Here is a 12,369-nt window from a genome sequence, read left to right as displayed (position 1 = left end):
CTTCAATTTGCAAATTAAGGGGAGTATTTGATGTTCATTTCACTCACCGTGTTGTTTATTCCTTTTTACTGTCGATAAGACTATTTAAGGACTTTCTTGTAAATTTCAAACTATTTTATTTTTCCTCCCAACTATTCACACCAACTATTCTTTTTTACTTTAGTATCTGATAGTGGTTAAATGTTACGCAGTTGTTAATGAATAAGGTTTTTTTTTAATGTCTGGTGGGATGTTTTGTGAACAAACAAAAGGTGCAAAAAAGTTATTGTATTAAATTTACAGAGATTTTCATTGATATATATATATAACATAAGAAAAAGGTAAAAATTTTTCATGAATCCAATTTTCAAATTGTAAAATTAACTAATATTGTTTATAGTTTAAAATAACTGAGACGATATTTACATAGTTCAGAACCAAAATTTAATTTAAGCTATTCTGTGCATAACTTTGTGACGTAAACATCTATGCGTAACAATGTAAATAAGTGTAGGCACAAGTATGTTATTCACATTTATAAATTAAAAAATTAACTTTTTAAATTCCCTTTCTCTCCCGCCACACATAAACGCGCGCTGCGAATCCAAACCTAGCTCTCTGAAAGATCAGAGCATTTCATCTGCATACAATTATTATTATTCATACCGCATCAACCAGATTTGGATATCCCGTGTCAGTGAAGGTCATTTCGAATATTAAAAATTCCAAACATCAAAAAATATATATTCTGTTATCATTTTTAGATTCGATTTTACGTAACTGCACTTCGAAATAACAAATATTCCATTGCATTTGAAGTCTAATGAATTTGTTTCATACCTACTTATGTAACCATTCACAAGAGTAATGACTATGCAGTAAAAATGTGTTTCATACGCAATTTTAATATATGTCTGGGATTTTTTTTTACTAGCCAAACTTTATTTCTGCATGTGCATAGCACAGTCGTGAGGAGTTTACAATATGGCAATTTTATGTTGAATTTTGGAAAGAAAAAAAATGGCAAACATTATTTTGTAATTCCTGCGGAAAAACTTTTTTAAAAAAATCTTATTTTATAGTTGTGTTGTATTATTTATAACAGCTATGTGAACTATCTACTTCCTTTCACGAAATCACAACAATTTTACTAAAAATATAACATTTTTACAATCATAAAGATACTTTAAACTTTAGTTATCCTACTAGAATTTTATAATATTTTGATATATATATATATATATATATATATATATATATTGCCAATTATTTATTATTTTTGAAAGAAGGATTTTCTGAGGGATAATATTTATATACCTTTCACTACTAAGAAGTTTTTATGTCATTTTACTGTTGCAATGTTTATTTCTGTTATATGATCCACCCTATTCCCTGAAAGCTATTTTATTTAGAACTTTGACTCGTTATTCGTGCTGGATAAACTTTCAACGAGAGAAAAATCTCTGGGGTTTCTAAATAAGTTAAGCCAGAGTAAAGTTTTTTACGTTTTGTTTTTATTTTTTTGCGACATTATAACTTTGAGGGAAAAATATATAGCGAAACGCAAATATCGCAATACTTAACAAACAAAAAATTATTTTCATGCGTTTAAAATTTTTTGCTTGTCTGTATTTTTAAGAACTTTGTTTTAAACTGGAAATCGTATTACTAGGATTATTATAATTAAAGTGATTCCAAAATTAATACGAATCACCCTTATTCATACAATTAACTTAATTTTTCAGTGAAACATGGTAGCAATTTTCTAAGTTAACCAAATAAACAATTTTTTCTACCTAATCAATCTAAAATAATGTTTCACGATCATTAAAGTCCTATATGTTATTCGTAGCATGCAGCCAAATTGTATGTTTTCTATACATCTCTTTAAATGTTTCGCGCACACATTTACAACTTGATTGCTTCTGTATGTCGCTAAATTAAAAAATACATCTACTCATAACAAAATTTCCTAAAATGTTTGTGAGTTAGTACGTAAGTTACCGCATGAGACACTGATATAGTGAGTGCTTGAAACAAATTTTAAATATGTATGACTAACTGCACTAACCAGCTTCACACAGGTAAATAAATATTTTCAGCAGAGTATGTTTCCTTAGAAGAATGATTAATGTTGAAAAACTTATATCTAAAACTAAATTCAATGAACTTCTGGAAAATTTTATACACGCCCAAACGGAAAATACTAAAAACTCCTACTATTGTATGGATAAATATTTTATTTTCAGATTCGACAGAAATCCCGTTTTTACCTCTGAGGAAATATGCGGAGGTGTTTCAATTGCGGTTTGTATAAATTAACGTCATTTTATCCTATCCAAATATACGACCAGTGACAAATCGATGTGGTTTGGATCAAAACTAAAATCTCTCTATACAAATATTTAATACTCCGTAATATTTTCATTCCCCCTCAAATAACTCTGACAACATATGGCACCCGCTTTGAAGAGTTTGATGATGTCTTCGTTAACTGTCATGATTTATTATTACTTGGTATTGGTTCAACATAAGTACATACTCTTAACATACCTCATTCTTATACAAAATCCAATGCTCATTTTTTATTAAACTTTCTTCTAGCGTTGCCTTAATACAGTACAACAATATTCAGTCTTGCAATAAGACCTAAGATCTCTGATTTACCAATTTTGTGGAATGTGTGGTTACCAAATCAGTTGACCCATTAGTTATTAAAGACGATTTGCCTCAACCTGCACTTGACACTAAAATTACCATGAACCTTTAGTCTACAAATTCCTAGATTTATGCCTGTTTTATAATTTTCAGAAATGGCAAATTTCTTTGTCTATATAACGCTATTAAGGAAAAGGATTGGTCAAGTTTTAATACGATTTGTGATGTTAATGTCTTAGTAAACCAATAAATAAAATATTTATGTGATAGACTTCATACTTTTATTCTAATGTATACGTAAAGTAGCCCTCTTAATATCACCATTTCTTTTCCAAATAATTAATCAGTATCAATAGTAATATTAAAAAATACATATTTTTCATATTAATGCAAAACAGTCGAGAACTTCAAGCTAAACATTTTTTGGACTCGAAAGATAAAAAATTATGTGAATAATAATCCTAAAACATTTGGCGTTAGGTTAAAGTTATGAAAGATGGCTGCCAAGATCAACTATCGTTAAAAATTAATGGAGTTGTTGCACAAGATCCTTCTCTTATATATAATTCTCATCTGAAATATTTCATTTTGTTTATTTCTCGTCAAATAATTGCCCCTTGTTTTCAATATCAAACATTAACTTTGATTTAATTCAATTTTTCTTTTATTTCAGAGAGTCTTATTCTTTGTGTATAAGGTCATTCAAATATACTTTTTCAAAAGGCTTTAATGTAATACGATTTATATTTTGAAGGGGTTTTCTCATATACTTGTATCCTTGTTACAGCATATTTTGGATAACAAATTTAAATACAATGTTTATCCTACCACATGTGAAATAGCAAAGGTCATTACTATTCACAAGAAAGAAAGCAAGTTTAATATTTTTTAGCCTAAAAATCTTTATATTTTCTAGATGGTTTTTCATAAATATTTTTAAAATTATGTTTGAGCAATTAAATTTTCATATACGAAACAGATTATCCTGTGAACAACATTTTGGCTTGCAGCGCCTTACTGAGCTAACGCGCAGCTGAAACCAGTCTGGGAAGTTTCATTTCTAAAGCACGTGGTAGACACACAACCATGATTTGTTTCACCTTCACGAGACATCCCTGAACACCTCATACGTATTTCAGTTGCATGTGTAATAATTGAAGGGCTCGGGTGTATTATTTCACTACTTTTAAAATACAGTATTACGTGTTTTTACAAAAATCTTGTGGGCATTTATAAATTTTAAAGTGATAATTCTATTTTTTTTTACTTTCTTGTAAATATCGAGATACAAAATCTATCAGCAAAAAAAAATTGGTTGTCTTAAAGTCAGTTTACAGACGATAGTTTAACGTGACAACGTCATAACAAAACATTGATCAAATGATTGCATACTTCATTGAATAAAATTGAATCATTTTTATTGAATTATCACTATTTTGTAAGGATACAAAGAAGGAGTGAAATGAAATCTACAATTTAATTGACAAATTTTCTTTTATTTGCACTCATGTTTCAAATATGTTTATTACTTTAACGAACAGATTATTTTAACTATAACGTTTATACATGTTTGCTATTTAACTTCTTCCAATCTGTGTTATTCTGTTAAGGATAGGACGATGATAGGAAAAGTAGGAAACGAATGGGAGTGTTTCAAGTTTAATGTGCCTCGAAAACGTCAAATCTATGGTTGTTCCAATCGAGTGGAAGAGCGATAGATGCGGCGCAAGCTTACAATGAGCGTAACGGGACAATGTGCGTTACGGGACACTTTTTCGTGCGTGCAGCCGGCGTCCATCGATTTATAAGACGTTATCACGTCAAAAAAATTATTGTAACATGGGTTACCCTACTAAGAATCATTGCCCTTGAAATGCAGCAACTATAGCATACTGAGTGTTGTGCGAGTGGTGTACCTGCCAGGCTTAACAGTTTGTTCGTTCTGAATTTGATACCAGCACATCTCGAAAATGGTAGGGTTAAAATGTAATAAACAAAACTATTTCTTTCGTTTGGTTAAATAAAACACCTTCATAGCGCATAATGTCAATTTTAAATACCTTCTCTGTAAATAGTCGAAAAATCATTTGTTCAGCTCCAAATGTAAAGCACTTCATACCATAAGTCGTTCTATATGTTTTTAAATTAACTTTTTCGCTATAAACATTTTGCCAAATACTATTTGGATCAAATTAGACTCAAACTATAGAAGACTGTATAATAATTAAGATTTATAAATTAAGGAATGTCATTAAAAACGAGCTTAATTTTAAATTAACTGTAAAGAATTCAAATGCGTGTGCAGTATGATTGAGTTAACACTATCTAGCCCACCTTTGGTGCAAACGACCAACCACATAACATATTGCATTCCACTGCGTTTTGACCGTAAAAATAATGGGCTCGTATTTCCAGATAATGTAGTATTGTGAAACTAAAACGATCTATTAACGAATACCTACAGGAAATACAATGAAAATTTATTGGCCCACGGAAATAATAGTTCCAGATCTGATTAATTTTTTTCCACCTACGTGACAATGGAATGCATGGAATTCCATTAAATCCAATTTAAAAACCTAAATTAAAAATCAAATTTTGAAAATCGCTCACGCAAGATACTGTTAATGAAATAGTTGTTTCATTGAATAACTAGAAATCATTACATCTACAAATTAAGCAAAGCACTTTCTTAGAAACGAGAAAATTTTTCATATTGAAAGAAGAACACATTTTTTACAATACACTATAATTAAATGTTTAGCAAAATTACTTGCTTAATTTACTTAGGAACACAAGCCCAGAGTAAAATCCCCATTTTGCAAGTGATGTACTATAGTTATAAAAACGAATAATTAATGTTATTTATTTTCTTTCAGTAATATCTTAAATACGTATGAGATTAATTTGAACCTAAACACGTGTATGTCTGTATTTTCCATGCATGCATTTATAGGCCTATATTTGTATTTGCGTGCATGTTTGTATGCATGTATGAATATTATAACACCAAGCTGTACAATACTACTGTTTGTTTCTTACGAAAAATGAGACTCAGTTTCAGACTATGTGACATAAATACATGAACCAGGTTTTGTTTCATTATTCATAGAACCACCATTATTTAAATGATTATTTGGTTATTAAATTCGACTTTAAAAAAATTATACATCTGCTTCATGGCTGATGATTGGACTACAGTGATCTTGACAGGCCCTTCACAAGCCTAATTCAGTTATAAACAAGAGAATAAATGGTTATCTAATCACTTGTAACTCGCCAAAGAATTATTTCATACAAATTTTTGGACGCACGCCATTGCATTTATGAACGGTTTGCTCATGGAAAATATTCAACAATGCAAAAAAAAATGTAAACATAAACCCAAAAAGAACAAGCGAAAATCAGCTTATGTCAAACCCAATGACGAACCTAAACAGCAAAGACGAAAATATTCAAACATAAGAATCAGACACCACAAGAATTCCGTGGAAGTAGAGAAAAAAATAATAGCACAGACAAACACACTAGGCTAACAACCACGGGCCTGTTTAAACAATAACAGTAAATAAAGACAGACAACGAAACCTAGCCAACGCAGCAAATATACGAACAAAAAAAAATTGGTTGTCCGTAAAGTCGGTTTACGGACGATAGTTTAACGTGACAACGTCATAACAAAACATTGATCAAATGATTGCATACTTTTATGAATAAAATTGAATCATTTTTATTTTAATAATAAAATAATAAATAATTGAAATTATACTAGTAATCAGATTTTTAAAATGCAAGAATAATTAACCTTCATTGCCGAAATTGTCGTTGTACTAAGCAATGAAAACCACATTAACTTTTCACTTCACTTTATAACCAGTCGACGAAACAGTTCACGTGTAGATGTAAGTTGTGTGCTGCCGCTGTCTTTCTTCTCCTCGGACGCATAGGCCAGACGAGTGGAAGAGAGATAGATGCGGCGCAAGCGTACAATTAGCGTAACGGGACACAGCGTAACGGAACATTGTGCGTAACGGGACACTGCGTAACGGAACAATGTGCGTAACGGGACTCAGCGTAACGGAACAATGTGCGTAACGGGATACAGCGTAACGGAACAATGTTCGTAACGGGACACTTTTTCGTGCGTGCAACCGGCGTTCATCGATTTATTAGACGTTGCCACGTCAATAGATGAAAATAAACAGATATTATGTACAACACTACGTCGAAAGCATCGATGAATACAGTAAGTTTCCTACGACAAAACAGCAACCGACCAACACTGCAAAAATTCAATGTCTTATGTCCAAAAATTTCATTAAATTAAAATTCCCAACGCACGAATCATTTAAAGAACCGCCAAAGTACGTTAACCTTTTCATCGACCAACCAGCACTGTGAAAGAGGCTCGATTATGTATAGGCAAGTTAATTCTTTCAAATGTTTATTATGTGCACCCTTAGTAATACGGCACACATCCAACCTAAATACAATAATAATTCTTCCCACACACATTGGTTAACAAGTCCGGAGCAATGAAACCAATAGCCTATTCAATTCTGTGTCTCAATTTGGCAAATCATTATATATAGCGGCTGACCGTAGACACGATCTTTCATAAAGACCCCAAAGGAAAAAAAATCGCAAGGCGTTATGTCCGGTTAACGTGGAAAAGGAATATTAATAGGGGCTCTACTCGTTTATTTAATCAGAAAAACAGACGAATTAAAAAAAATCGGTTGTCTGTAAAGTCGGTTTACGGACGATAGTTTAACATGCCAACGTCATAACAAAACATTAAAACATTAATGAAATGATAGATGCGGCGCAAGCGTACAATGAGCGTAACGGGACAATTAGCGTAACGGGACAATTAGCGTAACGGGACAAAATGTGTAACGGGACAATGCCCGTAACGGGACACTTTTTCGTGCGTGCAGCCAGCGTTCATAGATTTATTAGACGTCACGTCAAAAATAGCTTGGATTGGTTAGTTCTCCGATAGACAAATGACTGTCCAGGGAAAACGGAACAACCATCAGTGCCGCATGGTGCGAGATGTCCCTGCATTATCGCTTCGCCACCCAAAACGCCGTGCGGATGTACAAAAACCGCTTTGTGGGTGGAACACAAAAAAATATATTGGTGACGGAAGCAGGTCTCTCGTTATTCCCATGTTGTCGGTTGGACGAGTAGAGGTTTGGCTGTTTTCCTCCTCCCCCCCCCCCCCCTTTAACAATTTTCGTGTTGGTTTCGCGCAGGAAAAGGGAGGAAGGGGTGGCGCCCTCCGCGATAAATCTGCAACATCGTGTGGTAAAAAGGAGAGGGGGTGTTAAAGGGATGGCTACAGTACATGGGTAGAGCCTAGCTGCGGTTCATCCGCCCTTGCAGCGGCCATGTTTGATCCACCGACCCGGCGGCGGCCATGTTTGACCCACCGCCGACACTGAAGTTCGCTGCAGATACGCCGCTCCTACGTTGCGCCACTAGGCTATGGTGTCGACGCTGAAGAGACACGGGCTGACATTGAACACCGCAACGAACCAAAGAGATGTTCCTGGCTGATAATAAACGTACCTTAGAGCAGGCTAGTTGTTATATCCCTCCAGTAAGCTCTAGTCAGAAACATATTTTAAATTCAGTGCAACTAATAATATTTAGAGCCACGGAATTTTCGCGCATTCCTTTAATCGCAAGCTGGAATGCAAACCTCCACACTGTCGCACTGTGTTCATGATTGGACCGCAGTTATCTGGACACGCCCCTCTACGACCGTGAGCCAACTATGTCCAGCTAGGAGAGAAGTAAGCGAATCAGGTAGCGCCAAATAACAAGGATAAAAATGTTCTCGCTAAGAAATCAACCAATGGGAAAGTAAACATGGGTCGAGCACACCTATAACTTTGAATTCTATCCTGAGGCCAGAGGAATCCGCGAAATTTCCGGGACTCTAATAATATTATAAATCAAAATTTTTCTATAACATTAAGAAAAGTTTGATTACAATTTCTCATAATAAAAATAAAAATTTATAAACGACTAAAAAATTTCATGTAAAAATAGAAAATATTACACTAACAGCATAACTTTTAAATTATAATCTGTAATATGCTTACGTTTTCCTGGGGGGAAATATGCAGGAAATGAGAAAATTATGATACCATGGTTCATTTGATACAAAGGTTAGAGAAATTCTGACTTCATCTTCGAAAGGACTCTTGTATTGGGAGTTTGACTCGTAGATGAAAGTTGGACTGACATAACTGCATTGCTTTTGACATCAAAGAAAGCCTGGTGTTCGGTGAACCGACAAGACGAATTAAGATGACCAACGCGCTGTGATTTCTTCATTGAATCATCCGTATTGTGCCCATACGTAAGTTTGTATCTGTTACTGTGTTCGTCTGCTTTTTATTCATCTAGTCGAATTTTCTTCTATATTTTCCTCTCTTTTTTTTTTCGAATTTTAGATGTTTGTGGTTTTGGTACTCGTTTTGTTTGATTTAGTCTTGCATTCGTGTTCATTTTTATTACGTAGTCACTTACAAGAAAATTATATGTATGTTCTACATCTATTTTGTTATGCTGGATAACAATCTTTAGAGACTGGAAAAATTCGCGGGTTCAATGACCTCCAGGCTAGACTCCACGATCCTGTGCACACTCGGGCAAACGTCGCCTGTTCATTGGCTGCTGACTTGTGAGGCGTCTCAATTGGGAGACTTGTGATTCGATACTGCTTTGACTGAGGGTCTATAATCGCAGGGGCGTAGCCAAGGGGGGGGGGGTAGGGGTTAAACCCCCCCCCCCTTAGCACCAAATCTTTAATTAATTTCTTATTCATCACTCAAACAAAATTCATATTAATATTAATAAAATTTTTACCATTACAATATTTAAATTTAAGAACCGAAAACTGCTAAAATAGCACTATTTTACACCTTAAAATTCAAAATTTCCCGGGGAGGACCCCCGGACCCCCCGCTTTAATACGGGGGGGGGGGCGTGCTTCTTAATACCCCCCATACACAAATCCTGGCTACGCCACTGTATAATTGTCCCACAGTCCTCCAAGTTAACTGCGAATCAATGGCAGAAGTTGCATAAAAATACGATTATTTGCATTCTAGCATCTCGCGAAATGAATCCGCGAATTTTTCCGGTCTCTAACAGTCGTTTATACTCGTGCTTTAGGGTTGGGTGGACTCTAGGTTCGTTGTGCGACAAAAGGTAATCAATGGCGTCAGTCGTCTAAAATTGTTGATGCAATGAATTTACGGTCTTTCCAACTAAGGTTTCACCTCAAACAAATGAAGATTTCTTCTTAATTACGTTTATCTGGATCCTCGTGGAATATTCACTGTATTTTAACTTCAATGTTTTACGTTGCTTTGTAACTATTGTAAACATACACGTGTACAGAAGACCTAAGATCCTGCGTAGAAATTTACATTTATTAAAGATCTTGTTAACACTCCAAGTGATTATTGTGAGTTTATGTTTTGTAGTACGTAATATTAGATTCCATAAATTTCCGAGGATATATGTAAAGTTACTAAAATAATTTATAATTTGAATAAATATTTAAATTTAAATGAAAATATGTAATAGTAATATGAAAATAAAATGTAAATTTATTATAAAAAATATAAAAGTATCTAATCAGCAGAATCAATAATAATAAAAAAGAGTTTAAATTAAATTAATAATTTAAACTTTAATATTGCAATAAAGTGAACGATAACATATAATCAAAACCAAAACCACGGATTAATCTTACCGAAAACGACAATCCTAATGTGCCTTATTTTTTGAAAAGGAAAAAATGTAAGTTTGAAAATTATTAAATATAAATCAAATATACTAATAATAGAATAAAAAAACAAGTCAATATAAGTTGTTTGAAAATATGAGGGGGGGGGGGGGGGGGGGAACATGTTACAGCATACGAGCAATCTTGAGTTCTCGGTGCTGAATTCCCGTCCAAGCCAACCTTGGTTGTGTACCTGTGACAGAGAGCATTGTTGAAATTGAACGCAATATTTTCGAAAGGATATGCCAAAAAATTATTTTCCTTAAAATAAATTAAATTTATCATTGAGTAGCTGGTAACCTTTCAATTCTTCTAATTTGTAGTTGGTAAAAAATGTTACAAAATTTGCAAATATGCTGTTAGTGTAATATCGATTGTGCTTCCGATTGCGCTTCCTTTTCGTCACCGAAGAAATATTTTTATTTTTATTTTTATACAGATAGCTGGATTATACTGTAGCGGTCGGGTTCGCCGCTACTTTCAAACTCCGCGCGTCAGCGCGGGCGTCGGCACTTCGTCCCCTCCCTCCTTCCCCCTCCTAGTGTGTGTTTGCTTGCTCCTCGCCTCCCCTCCTCGGGTTGGCGCATGCGCGCTGTGCCGCACCTAATCTATATAAACGGCTGTCAAAGTGTAATTCGGTCTTGTCTTGTTAAATTTGTTGGCTGGTCTCTTTCGGCAGCTCGAGTAGCTGCATTGTCTTTGTGATACAGCATGTAGTCAGTTAGGCTTAATTTGTACCACGTGCGAGACCGACCTCGGGGGAAACATGTAAGTGTTGTTCTGTTTTGCGAGTGAGGCGGTGGCCCTTGCCCTAATGTAAGCTTATGTAAATTCTTGTCTGTTTTGTTTAAATTCCCTTTCGGTCGCCACCTAGAAAATTGCGTTTGGATATACTTAAATAATTTAACTTCACTTTCAACATTTTCTTTGTAACTGTTCTCCCCTGAGACGTCGACGTACGTAAAACGCCACTTTGCTTATATTAGAATGTAACTTGTGCGCATTATGTAGTAGTTTATCCCTACAAAACGAATTTGTTGTAATCTTGCTGTTTTCAATGCGTCTACTTTGTATGGACGTGACGCCCCCTTTTGATGGTCCGTAATGGGACCGCGCACTGTTTCGCCGGCGTAACTTGTAACTTGTTCTTTGTTTTCTGTGGCCTTGATAATGGCTCGTTCACTTGAAATATTCGTTGTGTTCATTGTCAATTTAAATGAATTCTGAATATGAAACGTCATTGTTAACCTAATTGGTTTTCCTGTCTCACTGTTTATGTTCACGTGTTCATCAGTATTATCTTTGAATATATATACTGTATAGAAGTCGCGAGTGGATAGGATTTACTCTACGTTTTTCAGAAGCGTATGATGAGCAGCTTGGGAACTTCACCGCTGCAGTGCGCTGCCGTAACGCCCTGTATCGTCTTAGTTGTTATTTACACGTTAGAGCGCAGCACTGGTGCCCGCTGTCATTCCCCGCACCCCCCATCTATCATTCACTGCAGCTCAAGGTCGTTCAACGGGAGGGGGAAGGGGTGTTTGAAGAGTTCGACACTTGTCCGCTAGGGACCACCACAAGTCGATGCCCTAGAGATGGTGGCGATTGCGGCGGTGAATTAACCAACTACCTCAAAACCGTATTAGAAATTTTAACCTGGGCTGGCGACTTCTATACAGTATATATATTCAAAGGTATTATTCCTTTCTTGGCCTAATTAAATGCCAACTTAATAATCTGATATTATGTTATTATGTCATCTAATACCATACCTCAGTCCTTGCCATGTTATGGCCTCCCTCTTCGCCTCTAAGCTTTAAGCTTTCAATACAAATTGTGCTTTAAGAAATATCTATACCATAAGAATAAATTTTATCTTTTTGCTACAATATTATCAAATACAAATCTCAGTCAATTAT

The sequence above is a fragment of the Bacillus rossius genome, chromosome 17 (genome assembly GCF_032445375.1).
Source record: "Bacillus rossius redtenbacheri isolate Brsri chromosome 17, Brsri_v3, whole genome shotgun sequence".
NCBI lineage: Eukaryota > Metazoa > Arthropoda > Insecta > Phasmatodea > Bacillidae > Bacillus > Bacillus rossius.
Note: the sequence above shows the minus strand (reverse complement) of the source record.